We start from the raw sequence: 16,696 nt of genomic DNA, 5'->3' as shown, positions 1-16,696 counted from the left end.
CAAGGAAATCAAGGCTCCTTTCATGTGTGATGTGCAACACGGAACTGCTCTGCACCCAGTGCAGGGGAATCGGGCCTCATCTCTCGGCGAGGGGGAAGTCTCATGGTTTTTCTCGAGTTGCGGCAGGAACCTGGGGTATATTCTCGAGTTACGACGGGGATGGCCCTTCCACCCACGTGTTTGCTCAGCGACGTCAGGACTCCTGCCTAGTTGCGAGGGACAACTCGGGATTCTCCTCGAGGCTTGGCAGGGCAATTGGGACGCCTCTCCAGCTGAGGCGGGAGACCAAGGGTCCGTTTCCACGTGCCACAGGAATCCTGGGACTCCTAGCAAGTTTCACGAGGAGTCAGGCATCGTCTCCTTTGGAGGCAGTGATCTCCGCGTACCTCTGGAGTTTTCAAAGGATATAAGGAATCCGGTCGCGATGAGGTGGGGAACTAGGTCTTTCTCTGTGGTCTCCACAGGGGATTCAGACATCCTTTCGTCTTGGGAGATGCAAGACGAGCCTGCATTCAAGTCACTGCAGGGATATCCGGCCTTATTTCGAGTCAGGGCATCGCGGTGTCCATTCCACTTGAGGCCGCAAACTCAGGTTCCCTCTCACATACCTAGAGCTGAGAGAAGCCTCCTCTTGAGGTGCTTGTGGTAAGGTGGTATTCCTCTGGAGTCGAAGCCAGGGACTAACCTCTCATCTCGAGTTGATTTTTGGTCCACGGAGCTCTTTCGTGTTGCAACAGTGACGTCAGGATCCCTCTAGCCTTGAAACAGTGTTCTTGGGGTTTCTCTGGAGTGCCACCAAGGAAATCAAGGCTCCTTTCATGTGTGATGTGCAACACGGAATTGCTCTGCACGTAGTGCAGGGGAATCGGGCCTCATCTCGTAGCGAGGGGGAAGTCTCATGGTTTTTCTCGAGTTGCGGCGGGAACCTGGGGTATATTCTCGAGTTACGACGGGGATGGCCCTTCAACACACGTGTTTCTTCAGCGACGTCAGGACTCCTGCCTAGTTGCGAGGGACAACTCGGGATTCTCCTCGAAGCTTGGCAGGGCAATTGGGACGCCTCTCCAGCTGAGGTGGGAGACCAAGGGTCCCTTCCCATGTGCCACAGGAATCCTGGGACTCCTATCAAGTTTCACGAGGAGTCAGGCATCGTCTCCTTTGGAGGCACTGATCTCCGCGTACCTCTGGAGTTTTCAAAGGATGTGAGGCCTCCGGTCGCGATGAGGTGGGGAACTAGGTCTTTCTCTGTGGTCTCCACAGGGGATTCAGACATCCTTTGGTCTTGGGGGATGCAAGACGAGCCTGCATTCAAGTCACTGCAGGGATATCCGGCCTTATTTCGAGTCAGGGCATCGCGGTGTCCATTCCACTTGAGGCCGCAAATTCAGGGTCCCTCTCACATACCTAGAGCTGAAAGAAGCCTCCTCTTGAGGTGCTTGTGGTAAGGTGGTATTCCTCTGGAGTCGAAGCCAGGGACTAACCTCTCATCTCGAGTTGATTTTTGGTCCATGGAGCTCTTTCGTGTTGCTACAGTGACCTCAGGATCCCTCTAGCCTTGAAACAGTGTTCTTGGGGTTTCTCTGGAGTGCCATCAAGGAAATCAAGGCTCCTTTCATGTGTGATGTGCAACACGGAATTGCTCTGCACGCAGTGCAGGGGAATCGGGCCTCATCTCGCGGCAAGGGGGAAGTCTCAGGGTTTCTCTGGAGTTGCGGCGGGAACCTGGGGTATATTCTCGAGTTACGACGGGGATGGCCCTTCCACCCACGTATTTCTTCAGCGACGTCAGGACTCCTGCCTAGTTGCGAGGGACAACTCGGGATTCTCCTCGAGGCTTGGCAGGGCAATTGGGGCGCCTCTCCAGCTGAGGCGGGAGACCAAGGGTCCCTTTCCACGTGCACAGGAATCCTGGGACTCCTATCAAGTTTCACGAGGAGTCAGGCATCATCTCCTTTGGAGGCACTGATCTCCGCGTACCTCTGGAGTTTTCAAAGGATGTGAGGCCTCTGCTCGCGATGAGGTGGGGAACTATGTCTTTCTCTGTGGTCTCCACAGCGGATTCAGACATCCTTTCGTCTTGGGAGATGCAAGACGAGCCTGCATTCAAGTCACTGCAGGGATATCCGGCCTTATTTCGAGTCAGGGCATCGCGGTGTCCATTCCACTTGAGGCCGCAAACTCAGGGTCCCTCTCACATACATAGAGCTGAGAGAAGCCTCCTCTTGAGGTGCTTGTGGTAAGGTGGTATTCCTGTGGAGTCGAAGCCAGGGACTAACCTCTCATCTCGAGTTGATTTTTGGTCCACGGAGCTCTTTCGTGTTGCTACAGTGACCTCAGGATCCCTCTAGCCTTGAAACAGTGTTCTTGGGGTTTCTCTGGAGTGCCACCAAGGAAATCAAGGCTCCTTTCATGTGTGATGTGCAACACGGAACTGCTCTGCACGCAGTGCAGGGGAATCGGGCCTCATCTCCCGGCGAGGGGGAAGTCTCATGGCATTTCTCGAGTTGCGGCGGGAACCTGGGGTATATTCTCGAGTTACGACGGGGATGGCCCTTCCACCCACGTGTTTCTTCAGCGACGTCAGGACTCCTGCCTAGTTTAGAGGAACAACTCGGGATTCTCCTCGAGGCTTGGCAGGGCAATTGGGACGCCTCTCCAGCTGAGGCGGGAGACCAAGGGTCCCTTTCCACGTGCACAGGAATCCTGGGACTCCTATCAAGTTTCACGAGGAGTCAGGCATCGTCTCCTTTGGAGGCACTGATCTCCGCGTACCTCTGGAGTTTTCAAAGGATGTGAGGCCTCCGCTCGCGATGAGGTGGGGAACTATGTCTTTCTCTGTGGTCTCCACAGGGGATTCAGACATCCTTTCATCTTGGGAGATGCAAGACGAGCCTGCATTCAAGTCACTGCAGGGATATCCGGCCTTATTTCGAGTCAGGGCATCGCGGTGTCCATTCCACTTGAGGCTGCAAACTCAGGGTCCCTCTCACATACCTAGAGCTGAGAGAAGCCTCCTGTTGAGGTGCTTATGGTAAGATGGTATTCCTCTGGAGTCGAAGCCAGGGACTAACCTCTCATCTCGTGTTGATTTTTGGTCCACGGAGCTCTTTCGTGTTGCTACAGTGACCTCAGGATCCCTCTAGCCTTGAAACAGTGTTCTTGGGGTTTCTCTGGAGTGCCATCAAGGAAATCAAGGCTCCTTTCATGTGTGATGTGCAACACGGAATTGCTCTGCACGCATTGCAGGGGAATCGGGCCTCATCTCTCGGCGAGGGGGAAGTCTCATGGTTTTTCTCGAGTTGCGGCAGGAACCTGGGGTATATTCTCGAGTTACGACGGGGATGGCCCTTCCACCCACGTGTTTGCTCAGCGACGTCAGGACTCCTGCCTAGTTGCGAGGAACAACTCGGGATTCTCCTCGAGGCTTGGCAGGGCAATTGGGACGCCTCTCCAGCTGAGGCGGGAGACCAAGAGTCCCTTTCCACGTGCCACAGGAATCCTGGGACTCCTAGCAAGTTTCACGAGGAGTCAGGCATCGTCTCCTTTGGAGGCAGTGATCTCCGCGTACCTCTGGAGTTTTCAAAGGATATAAGGAATCCGGTCGCGATGAGGTGGGGAACTAGGTCTTTCTCTGTGGTCTCCACAGGGGATTCAGACATCCTTTCGTCTTGGGAGATGCAAGAGGAGCCTGCATTCAAGTCACTGCAGGGATATCCGGCCTTATTTCGAGTCAGGGCATCGCGGTGTCCATTCCACTTGAGGCCGCAAACTCAGGGCCCCTCTCACATACCTAGAGCTGAGAGAAGCCTCCTCTTGAGGTGCTTGTGGTAAGGTGGTATTCCTCTGGAGTCGAAGCCAGGGACTAACCTCTCATCTCGAGTTGATTTTTGGTCCACGGAGCTCTTTCGTGTTGCAACAGTGACGTCAGGATCCCTCTAGCCTTGAAACAGTGTTCTTGGGGTTTCTCTGCAGTGCCACCAAGGAAATCAAGGGTCCTTTCATGTGTGATGTGCAACACGGAATTGCTCTGCACGGAGTGCAGGGGAATCGGGCCTCATCTCGCGGCGAGGGGGAAGTCTCATGGTTTTTCTCGAGTTGCGGCGGGAACCTGGGGTATATTCTCGAGTTACGACAGGGATGGCCCTTCCACACACGTGTTTCTTCAGCGACGTCAGGACTCCTGCCTAGTTGCGAGGGAAAACTCGGGATTCTCCTCGAAGCTTGGCAGGGCAATTGGGACGCCTCTCCAGCTGAGGCGGGAGACCAAGGTTCCCTTCCCATGTGCCACAGGAATCCTGGGACTCCTATCAAGTTTCACGAGGAGTCAGGCATCGTCTCCTTTGGAGGCACTGATCTCCGCGTACCTCTGGAGTTTTCAAAGGATGTGAGGCCTCCGGTCGCGATGAGGTGGGGAACTAGGTCTTTCTCTGTGGTCTCCACAGGGGATTCAGACATCCTTTGGTCTTGGGGGATGCAAGACGAGCCTGCATTCAAGTCACTGCAGGGATATCCGGCCTTATTTCGAGTCAGGGCATCGCGGTGTCCATTCCACTTGAGGCCGCAAATTCAGGGTCCCTCTCACATACCTAGAGCTGAGAGAAGCCTCCTCTTGAGGTGCTTGTGGTAAGGTGGTATTCCTCTGGAGTCGAAGCCAGGGACTAACCTCTCATCTTGAGTTGATTTTTGGTCCATGGAGCTCTTTCGTGTTGCTACAGTGACCTCAGGATCCCTCTAGCCTTGAAACAGTGTTCTTGGGGTTTCTCTGGAGTGCCATCAAGGAAATCAAGGCTCCTTTCATGTGTGATGTGCAACACGGAATTGCTCTGCACGCAGTGCAGGGGAATCGGGCCTCATCTCGCGGCGAGGGGGAAGTCTCATCGTTTTTCTCGAGTTGCGGCGGGAACCTGGGGTATACTCTCGAGTTACGACGGGGATGGCCCTTCCAACCACGTCTTTGTTCAGCGACCTCTGGACTCCTGCCTAGTTGCGAGGGACAACTCGGGATTTTCCTCGAGGCTTGGCAGCGCAATTGGGACGCCTCTCCAGCTGAGGCGGGAGACCAAGGGTCCCTTTCCACGTGCCACAGGAATCCTGGGACTCCTATCAAGTGTCACGAGGAGTCAGGCATCATCTCCTTTGGAGGCACTGATCTCCGCGTACCTCTGGAGTTTTCAAAGGATGTGAGGCCTCCGGTCGCGATGAGGTGGGGAACTAGTTCTTTCTCTGTGGTATCCACAGGGTATTCAGACATCCTTTCGTCTTGGGAGATGAAAGACGAGACTGCATTCAAGTCACTGCAGGGATATCCGGCCTTATTTCGAGCCAGGGCATCGCGGTGTCCATTCCACTTGAGGCCGCAAACTCAGGGTCCCTCTCACATACCTAGAGCTGAGAGAAGCCTCCTCTTGAGGTGCTTGTGGTAAGGTGGTATTCCTCTGGAGTCGAAGCCAGGGACTAACCTCTCATCTCGAGTTGATTTTTGGTCCATGGAGCTCTTTCGTGTTGCTACAGTGACCTCAGGATCCCTCTAGCCTTGAAACAGTGTTCTTGGGGTTTCTCTGGAGTGCCATCAAGGAAATCAAGGCTCCTTTCATGTGTGATGTGCAACACGGAATTGCTCTGCACGCAGTGCAGGGGAATCGGGCCTCATCTCGCGGCGAGGGGGAAGTCTCAGGGTTTCTCTGGAGTTGCGGCGGGAACCTGGGGTATATTCTCGAGTTACGACGGGGATGGCCCTTCCACCCACGTGTTTCTTCAGCGACGTCAGGACTCCTGCCTAGTTGCGAGGGACAACTCGGGATTCTCCTCGAGGCTTGGCAGGGCAATTGGGACGCCTCTCCAGCTGAGGCGGGAGACCAAGGGTCCCTTTCCACGTGCACAGGAATCCTGGGACTCCTATCAATTTTCACGAGGAGTCAGGCATCATCTCCTTTGGAGGCACTGATCTCCGCGTACCTCTGGAGTTTTCAAAGGATGTGAGGGCTCTGCTCGCGATGAGGTGGGGAACTATGTCTTTCTCTGTGGTCTCCACAGGGGATTCAGACATCCTTTCGTCTTGGGAGATGCAAGACGAGCCTGCATTCAAGTCACTGCAGGGATATCCGGCCTTATTTCGAGTCAGGGCATCGCGGTGTCCATTCCACTTGAGGCCGCAAACTCAGGGTCCCTCTCACATACCTAGAGCTGAGAGAAGCCTCCTCTTGAGGTGCTTGTGGTAAGGTGGTATACCTCTGGAGTCGAAGCCAGGGACTAACCTCTCATCTCGAGTTGATTTTTGGTCCACGGAGCTCTTTCGTGTTGCTACAGTGACCTCAGGATCCCTCTAGCCTTGAAACAGTGTTCTTGGGGTTTCTCTGGAGTGCCACCAAGGAAATCAAGGGTCCTTTCCTGTGTGATGTGCAACACGGCATTGCTCTGCACGCAGTGCAGGGGAATCGGGCCTCATCTCGCGGCGAGGGGGAAGTCTCATGGTTTTTCTCGAGTTGCGGCGGGAACCTGGGGTATACTCTCGAGTTACGACGGGGATGGCCCTTCCAACCACGTCTTTGTTCAGCGACCTCTGGACTCCTGCCTAGTTGCGAGGGACAACTCGGGATTCTCCTCGAGGCTTGGCAGGGCAATTGGGACGCCTCTCCAGCTGAGGCGGGAGACCAAGGGTCCCTTTTCACGTGCACAGCAATCCTGGGACTCCTATCAAGTTTCACGAGGAGTCAGGCATCGTCTCCTTTGGAGGCACTGATCTCCGCGTACCTCTGGAGTTTTCTAAGGATGTGAGGCCTCCGGTCGCGATGAGGTGGGGAACTAGGTCTTTCTCTGTGGTCTCCACAGGGGATTCAGACATCCTTTCGTCTTGGGAGATGCAAGACGAGCCTACATTCAAGTCACTGCAGGGATATCCGGCCTTATTTCGAGTCAGGGCATCGCGGTGTCCATTCCACTTGAGGCCGCAAACTCAGGGTCCCTCTCACATACCTAGAGCTGAGAGAAGCCTCCTCTTGAGGTGCTTGTGGTAAGGTGGTATTCCTCTGGAGTCGAAGCCAGGGACTAACCTCTCATCTCGAGTTGATTTTTGGTCCACGGAGCTCTTTCGTGTTGCTACAGTGACGTCAGGATCCCTCTAGCCTTGAAACAGTGTTCTTGGGGTTTCTCTGGAGTGCCATCAAGGAAATCAAGGCTCCTTTCATGTGTGATGTGCAACACGGAATTGCTCTGCACGCAGTGCAGGGGAATCGGGCCTCATCTCGCGGCGAGGGGGAAGTCTCATGGTTTTTCTCGAATTGCGGCGGGAACCTGGGGTATACTCTCGAGTTACGACGGGGATGGCCCTTCCAACCACGTCTTTGTTCAGCGACCTCTGGACTCCTGCCTAGTTGCGAGGGACAACTCGGGATTCTCCTCGAGGCTTGGCAGGGCAATTGGGACGCCTCTCCAGCTGAGGCGGGAGATCAAGGTTCCCTTTCCACGTGCACGTTAATCCTGGGACTCCTATCAATTTTCACGAGGAGTCAGGCATCGTCTCCTTTAGAGGCACTGATCTCCGCGTACCTCTGGAGTTTTCAAAGGATGTGAGGCCTCCGCTCGCGATGAGGTAGGGAACTATGTCTTTCTCTGTGGTCTCCACAGGGGATTCAGACATCCTTTCGTCTTGGGAGATGCAAGACGAGCCTACATTCAAGTCACTGCAGGGATATCCGGCCTTATTTCGAGTCAGGGCATCGCGGTGTCCATTCCACTTGAGGCCGCAAACTCAGGGTCCCTCTCACATACCTAGAGCTGAGAGAAGCCTCCTCTTGAGGTGCTTGTGGTAAGGTGGTATTCCTCTGGAGTTGAAGCCAGGGACTAACCTCTCATCTCGTGTTGATTTTTGGTCCACGGAGCTCTTTCGTGTTGCTACAGTGACCTCAGGATCCCTCCAGCCTTGAAACAGTGTTCTTGGGGTTTCTCTGGAGTGCCATCAAGGAAATCAAGGGTCCTTTCATGTGTGATGTGCAACACGGAATTGCTCTGCACGCATTGCAGGGGAATCGGGCCTCATCTCGCAGCGAGGGGGAAGTCTCATGGTTTTTCTGGAGTTGCGGCGGGAACCTGGGGTATATTCTCGAGTTACGACGGGGATGGCCCTTCCACACACGTGTTTGTTCAGCGACGTCAGGACTCCTGCCTAGTTGCGAGGGACAACTCGGGATTCTCCTCGAGGCTTGGCAGGGCAATTGGGACGCCTCTCCAGCTGAGGCGGGAGACCAAGGGTCCCTTTCCACGTGCCACAGGAATCCTGGGACTCCTATCAAGTTTCACGAGGAGTCAGGCATCGTCTCCTTTGGAGGCACTGATCTCCGCGTACCTCTGGAGTTTTCATAGGATATAAGGAATCCGGTCGCGATGAGGTGGGGAACTAGGTCTTTCTCTGTGGTCTCAACAGGGGATTCAGACATCCTTTCATCTTGGGAGATGCAAGACGAGCCTGCATTCAAGTCACTGCAGGGATATCCGGCCTTATTTCGAGTCAGGGCATCGCGGTGTCCATTCCACTTGAGGCCGCAAACTCAGGGCCCCTCTCACATACCTAGAGCTGAGAGAAGCCTCCTCTTGAGGTGCTTGTGGTAAGGTGGTATTCCTCTGGAGTCGAAGCCAGGGACTAACCTCTCATCTCGAGTTGATTTTTGGTCCACGGAGCTCTTTCGTGTTGCTACAGTGACGTCAGGATCCCTCTAGCCTTGAAACAATGTTCTTGGGGTTTCTCTGGAGTGCCATCAAGGAAATCAAGGCTCCTTTCATGTGTGATGTGCAACACGGAATTGCTCTGCACGCAGTGCAGGGGAATTGGGCCTCATCTCGCGGCGAGGGGGAAGTCTCATGGTTTTTCTCGAATTGCGGCGGGAACCTGGGGTATACTCTCGAGTTACGACGGGGATGGCCCTTCCAACCACGTCTTTGTTCAGCGACCTCTGGACTCCTGCCTAGTTGCGAGGGACAACTCGGGTTTCTCCTCGAGGCTTGGCAGGGCAATTGGGACGCCTCTCCAGCTGAGGCGGGAGATCAAGGTTCCCTTTCCACGTGCACAGGAATCCTGGGACTCCTATCAATTTTCACGAGGAGTCAGGCATCGTCTCCTTTGGAGGCACTGATCTCCGCGTACCTCTGGAGTTTTCAAAGGATGTGAGGCCTCCGCTCGCGATGAGGTAGGGAACTATGTCTTTCTCTCTGGTCTCCACAGGGGATTCAGACATCCTTTCGTCTTGGGAGATACAAGACGAGCCTACATTCAAGTCACTGCAGGGATATCCGGCCTTATTTCGAGTCAGGGCATCGCGGTGTCCATTCCACTTGAGGCCGCAAACTCAGGGTCCCTTTCACATACGTAGAGCTGAGAGAAGCCTCCTCTTGAGGTGCTTGTGGTAAGGTGGTATTCCTCTGGAGTCGAAGCCAGGGACTAACCTCTCATCTCGAGTTGATTTTTGGTCCACGGAGCTCTTTTGTGTTACTACAGTGACCTCAGGATCCCTCTAGCCTTGAAACAGTGTTCTTGGGGTTTCTCTGGAGTGCCATCAAGGAAATCAAGGCTCCTTTCATGTGTGATGTGCACACGGAATTGCTCTGCACGCAGTGCAGGGGAATCGGGCCTCATCTCGCAGCGAGGGGGAAGTCTCATGGTTTTTCTGGAGTTGCGGCGGGAACCTGGGGTATATTCTCGAGTTACGACGGGGATGGCCCTTCCACCCACGTGTTTGTTCAGCGACGTCAGGACTCCTGCCTAGTTGCGAGGGACAACTCGGGATTCTCCTCGAGGCTTGGCAGGGCTATTAGGACGCCTCTCCAGCTGAGGCGGGAGACCAAGGGTCCCTTTCCACGTGCCACAGGAATCCTGGGACTCCTAGCAAGTTTCACGAGGAGTCAGGCATCGTCTCCTTTGGAGGCAGTGATCTCCGCGTACCTCTGGAGTTTTCATAGGATATAAGGAATCCGGTCGCGATGAGGTGGGGAACTAGGTCTTTCTCTGTGGTCTCCACAGGGGATTCAGACATCCTTTCGTCTTGGGAGATGCAAGACGAGCCTGCATTCAAGTCACTGCAGGGATATCCGGCCTTATTTCGAGTCAGGGCATCGCGGTGTCCATTCCACTTGAGGCCGCAAACTCAGGGTCCCTCTCACATACCTAGAGCTGAGAGAAGCCTCCTCTTGAGGTGCTTGTGGTAAGGTGGTATTCCTCTGGAGTCGAAGCCAGGGACTAACCTCTCATCTCGAGTTGATTTTTGGTCCACGGAGCTCTTTCGTGTTGCTACAGTGACGTCAGGATCCCTCTAGCCTTGAAACAGTGTTCTTGGGGTTTCTCTGTAGTGCCATAAAGGAAATCAAGGCTCCTTTCATGTGTGATGTGCAACACGGAATTGCTCTGCACGCAGTGCAGGGGAATCGGGCCTCATCTCGCGGCGAGGGGGAAGCATCATGGTTTTTCTCAAGTTGCGGCTGGAACCTGGGGTATATTCTCGAGTTACGACGGGGATGGCCCTTCCACCCACGTGTTTATTCAGCGACGTCAGGACACCTGCCTAGTTGCGAGGGACAACTCGGGATTCGCCTCGAGGCTTGGCAGGGCAATTGGGACGCCTCTCCAGCTGAGGCGGGAGACCAAGGGTCCCTTTCCATGTGCACAGGAATCCTGGGACTCCTATCAAGTTTCACGAGGAGTCAGGCATCGTCTCCTTTGGAGGCACTGACCTCCGCGTACCTCTGGAGTTTTCAAAGGATATAAGGAATCCGGTCGCGATGAGGTGGGGAACCAGGTCTTTCTCTGTGGTCTCCACAGGGGATTCAGATATCCTTTCGTCTTGGGAGATGCAAGACGAGCCTGCATTCAAGTCACTGCAGGGATATCCGGCCTTATTTCGAGCCAGGGCATCGCGGTGTCCATTCCACTTGAGGCCGCAAACTCAGGGTCCCTCTCACATACATAGGGCTGAGAGAAGCCTCCTGTTGAGGTGCTTGTGGTAAGGTGGTATTCCTCTGGAGTCGAAGCCAGGAACTAACTTCTCATCTCGAGTTGATTTCTGGTCCACGGAGCTCTTTCGTATTGCTACAGTGACCTCAGGATCCCTCTAGCCTTGAAACAGTGTTCTTGGGGTTTCTCTGGAGTGCCATCAAGGAAATCAAGGCTCCTTTCATTTGTGATGTGCAACACGGAATTGCTCAGCACGCAGTGCAGGATATCGGGCATCATTTTGCGGCGAGGGGGAAGTCTCATGGTTTTTCTCGAGTTGCGGCAGGAACCTGGGGTATATTCTCGAGTTATGACGGGGATGGCCCTTCCACCCACGTGTTTGTCCAGCGACGTCAGGACTCCTGCCTAGTCGCGAGGGACAACTCGGGATTCTCCTCGAGGCTTGGCAGGGCAATTGCGACGCCCCTCCAGCTGACTGGGGAGACCAAGTGTCCCTTTCCACGTGCCACAGGAATCCTAGGACTCCTATCAAGTTTCACGAGGAGTCAGGCATCGTCTCCTTTGGAGGCACTGATCTCCGCGTACCTCTGGAGTTTTCAAAGGATGTGAGGCCTCCGGTCGCGATGAGGTGGGGAACTAGGTCTTTCTCTGTGGTCTCCACAGGGGATTCAGACAACCTTTCGTCTTGTGAGATGCAAGACGAGCCTGCATTCAAGTCACTGCAGAGATATCCAGCCTTATTTCGCGTCAGGGCATCGCGGTGTCCATTCCACTTGGGGCCGCAAACTCAGGGTCCCTCTCACATACCTAGAGCTGAGAGAAGCCTCCTCTTGAGGTGCTTGTGGTAAGGTGGTATTCCTCTGGAGTCGAAGCCAGGGACTAACCTCTCATGTCGAGTTGATTTTTGGTCCACGGAGCTCTTTCGTGTTGCTACAGTGACCTCAGGATCCCTCTAGCCTTGAAACAGTGTTCTTGGGGTTTCTCTGGAGTGCCAACAAGGAAATCAAGGCTCCTTTCATGTGTGATGTGCAAAACGGAATTGCTCTGCACACAGTGCTGGGGAATCGGGCCTCATCTCGCGGCGAGGGGGAAGTCTCATGGTTTTTCTCGAGTTGCGGCGGGAACCTGGGGTATATTCTCGAGTTATGACGGGGATGGCCCTTCCAACCACGTGTTTGTTCAGCGACGTCAGGACTCCTGCCTTGTTGCGAGGGACAACTCGGGATTCTCCTCGAGGCTTGGCAGGGCAATTGGGACGCCTCTCCAGCTGAGGCGGGAGACCAAGGGTCCCTTTCCACGTGCCACAGGAATCCTGGGACTCCTATCAAGTTTCACGAGGAGTCAGGCATCGTCTCCTTTGGAGACACTGATCTCCGCGTACCTCTGGAGTTTTCAAAGGATGTGAGGCCTCCGGTCGCGATGAGGTGGGGAACTATGTCATTCTCTGTGGTCTGCACAGGGCATTCAGACATCCTTTCATCTTGGGAGATGCAAGACGAGCCTGCATTCAAGTCACTGCAGGGATATCCGGCCTTATTTCGAGTCAGGGCATCGCGGTGTCCATTCCACTTGAGGCCGCAAACTCAGGGTCCCTCTCACATACATAGAGCTGAGAGAAGCCTCCTCTTGAGGTGCTTGTGGTAAGGTGGTATTCCTCTGGAGTCGAAGCCAGGGACTAACCTCTCATCTCGAGTTGATTTTTGGTCCATGGAGCTCTTTCGTGTTGCTACAGTGACCTCAGGATCCCTCTAGCCTTGAAACAGTGTTCTTGGGGTTTCTCTGGAGTGCCATCAAGGAAATCAAGGCTCCTTTCATGTGTGATGTGCAACACGGAATTGCTCTGCACGCAGTGCAGGGGAATCGGGCCTCATCTCGCGGCGAGGGGGACGTCTCAGGGTTTCTCTGGAGTTGCGGCGGGAACCTGGGGTATATTCTCGAGTTACGACGGGGATGCACCTTCCACCCACGTGTTTCTTCAGCGACGTCAGGACTCCTGCCTAGTTGCGAGGGACAACTCGGGATTCTCCTCGAGGCTTGGCAGGGCAATTGGGACGCCTCTCCAGCTGAGGCGGGAGACCAAGGGTCCCTTTCCACGTGCACAGGAATCCTGGGACTCCTATCAAGTTTCACGAGGAGTCAGGCATCATCTCCTTTGGAGGCACTGATCTCCGCGTACCTCTGGAGTTTTCAAAGGATGTGAGGCCTCTGCTCGCGATGAGGTGGGGAACTATGTCTTTCTCTGTGGTCTCCACAGGGGATTCAGACATCCTTTCGTCTTGGGAGATGAAAGACGAGCCTACATTCAAGTCACTGCAGGGATATCCGGCCTTATTTCGAGTCAGGGCATCGCGGTGTCCATTCCACTTGAGGCCGCAAACTCAGGGTCCCTCTCACATACATAGAGCTGAGAGAAGCCTCCTCTTGAGGTGCTTGTGGTAAGGTGGTATTCCTCTGGAGTCGAAGCCAGGGACTAACCTCTCATCTCGAGTTGATTTTTGGTCCACGGAGCTCTTTTGTGTTGCTACAGTGACCTCAGGATCCCTCTAGCCTTGAAACAGTGTTCTTGGGGTTTCTCTGGAGTGCCATCAAGGAAATCAAGGCTCCTTTCATGTGTGATGTGCAACACGGAATTGCTCTGCACGCAGTGCAGGGGAATCGGGCCTCATCTCGCGGCAAGGGGGAAGTCTCATGGCATTTCTCGAGTTGCGGCGGGAACCTGGCGTATATTCTCGAGTTACGACGGGGATGGCCCTTCCACCCACGTGTTTGCTCAGCGACGTCAGGACTCCTGCCTAGTTGCGAGGGACAACTCGGGATTCTCCTCGAGGCTTGGCAGGGCAATTGGGATGCCTCTCCAGCTGAGGCGGGAGACCAAGGGTCCCTTTCCACGTGCCACAGGAATCCTGGGACTCCTAGCAAGTTTCACGAGGAGTCAGGCATCGTCTCCTTTGGAGGCAGTGATCTCCGCGTACCTCTGGAGTTTTCAAAGGATATAAGGAATCCGGTCGCGATGAGGTGGGGAACTAGGTCTTTCTCTGTGGTCTCCACAGGGGATTCAGACATCCTTTCGTCTTGGGAGATGCAAGACGAGCCTGCATTCAAGTCACTGCAGGGATATCCGGCCTTATTTCGAGTCAGGGCATCGCGGTGTCCATTCCACTTGAGGCCGCAAACTCAGGGCCCCTCTCACATACCTAGAGCTGAGAGAAGCCTCCTCTTGAGGTGCTTGTGGTAAGGTGGTATTCCTCTGGAGTCGAAGCCAGGGACTAACCTCTCATCTCGAGTTGATTTTTGGTCCACGGAGCTCTTTCGTGTTGCTACAGTGACGTCAGGATCCCTCTAGCCTTGAAACAGTGTTCTTGGGGTTTCTCTGCAGTGCCACCAAGGAAATCAAGGCTCCTTTCATGTGTGATGTGCAACACGGAATTGCTCTGCACGCAGTGCAGGGGAATCGGGCCTCATCTCGCGGCGAGGGGGAAGTCTCATGGTTTTTCTCGAGTTGCGGTGGGAACCTGGGGTATATTCTCGAGTTACGACGGGGATGGCCCTTCCACACACGTGTTTCTTCAGCGACGTCAGGACTACTGCCTAGTTGCGAGGGAAAACTCGGGATTCTCCTCGAAGCTTGGCAGGGCAATTGGGACGCCTCTCCAGCTGAGGTGGGAGACCAAGGGTCCCTTCCCATGTGCCACAGGAATCCTGGGACTCCTATCAAGTTTCACGAGGAGTCAGGCATCGTCTCCTTTGGAGGCACTGATCTCCGCGTACCTCTGGAGTTTTCAAAGAATGTGAGGCCTCCGGTCGCGATGAGGTGGGGAACTAGGTCTTTCTCTGTGGTCTCCACAGGGGATTCAGACATCCTTTGGTCTTGGGGGATGCAAGAGGAGCCTGCATTCAAGTCACTGCAGGGATATCCGGCCTTATTTCGAGTCAGGGCATCGCGGTGTCCATTCCACTTGAGGCCGCAAACTCAGGGTCCCTCTCACATACCTAGAGCTGAAAGAAGCCTCCTCTTGAGGTGTTTGTGGTAAGGTGGTATTCCTCTGGAGTCGAAGCCAGGGACTAACCTCTCATCTCGAGTTGATTTTTGGTCCATGGAGCTCTTTCGTGTTGCTACAGTGACCTCAGGATCCCTCTAGCCTTGAAACAGTGTTCTTGGGGTTTCTCTGGAGTGCCATCAAGGAAATCAAGGCTCCTTTCATGTGTGATGTGCAACACGGAATTGCTCTGCACGCAGTGCAGGGGAATCGGGCCTCATCTCGCGGCGAGGGGGAAGTCTCAGGGTTTCTCTGGAGTTGCGGCGGGAACCTGGGGTATATTCTCGAGTTACGACGGGGATGGCCCTTTCACACACGTGTTTCTTCAGCGACGTCAGGACTCCTGCCTAGCTGCGAGGGACAACTCGGGATTCTCCTCGAGGCTTGGCAGGGCAATTGGGACGCCTCTCCAGCTGAGGCGGGAGACCAAGGGTCCCTTTCCACGTGCACAGGAATCCTGGGACTCCTATCAAGTTTCACGAGGAGTCAGGCATCATCTCCTTTGGAGGCACTGATCTCCGCGTACCTCTGGAGTTTTCAAAGGATGTGAGGCCTCCGCTCGCGATGAGGTGGGGAACTATGTCTTTCTCTGTGGTCTCCACAGGGGATTCAGACATCCTTTCGTCTTGGGAGATGCAAGACGAGCCTGCATTCAAGTCACTGCAGGGATATCCGGCCTTATTTCGAGTCAGGACATCGCGGTGTCCATTCCACTTGAGGCCGCAAACTCAGGGTCCCTCTCACATACATAGAGCTGAGAGAAGCCTCCTCTTGAGGTGCTTGTGGTAAGGTGGTATTCCTCTGGAGTCGAAGCCAGGGACTAACCTCTCATCTCGAGTTGATTTTTGGTCCACGGAGCTCTTTCGTGTTGCTACAGTGACCTCAGGATCCCTCTAGCCTTGAAACAGTGTTCTTGGGGTTTCTCTGGAGTGCCACCAAGGAAATCAAGGCTCCTTTCATGTGTGATGTGCAACACGGAACTGCTCTGCACGCAGTGCAGGGGAATCGGGCCTCATCTCGCGGCGAGGGGGAAGTCTCATGGCATTTCTCGAGTTGCGGCGGGAACCTGGGGTATATTCTCGAGTTACGACGGGGATGGCCCTTCCACCCACGTGTTTCTTCAGCGACGTCAGGACTCCTGCCTAGTTGCGAGGGACAACTCGGGATTCTCCTCGAGGCTTGGCAGGGCAATTGGGACGCCTCTCCAGCTGAGGCGGGAGACCAAGGGTCCCTTTCCACGTGCACAGGAATCCTGGGACTCCTATCAAGTTTCACGAGGAGTCAGGCATCGTCTCCTTTGGAGGCACTGATCTCCGCGTACCTCTGGAGTTTTCAAAGGATGTGAGGCCTCCGCTCGCGATGAGGTGGGGAACTATGTCTTTCTCTGTGGTCTCCACAGGGGATTCAGACATCCTTTCGTCTTGGGAGATGCAAGACGAGCCTACATTCAAGTCACTGCAGGGATATCCGGCCTTATTTCGAGTCAGGGCATCGCGGTGTCCATTCCACTTGAGGCTGCAAACTCAGGGTCCCTCTCACATACCTAGAGCTGAGAGAAGCCTCCTCTTGAGGTGCTTGTGGTAAGATGGTATTCCTCTGGAGTCGAAGCCAGGGACTAACCTCTCATCTCGTGTTGATTTTTGGTCCACGGAGCTCTTTCGTGTTGCTACAGTGACCTCAGGATCCCTCTAGCCTTGAAACAGTGTTCTTGTGGTTTCTCTGG

Source organism: Cervus elaphus, chromosome X (assembly GCF_910594005.1).
Source record: "Cervus elaphus chromosome X, mCerEla1.1, whole genome shotgun sequence".
Taxonomy (NCBI): Eukaryota; Metazoa; Chordata; class Mammalia; order Artiodactyla; family Cervidae; genus Cervus; species Cervus elaphus.
The sequence above is the reverse complement of the archived record's forward strand: the minus strand, read 5'-3'. Positions refer to the sequence as shown.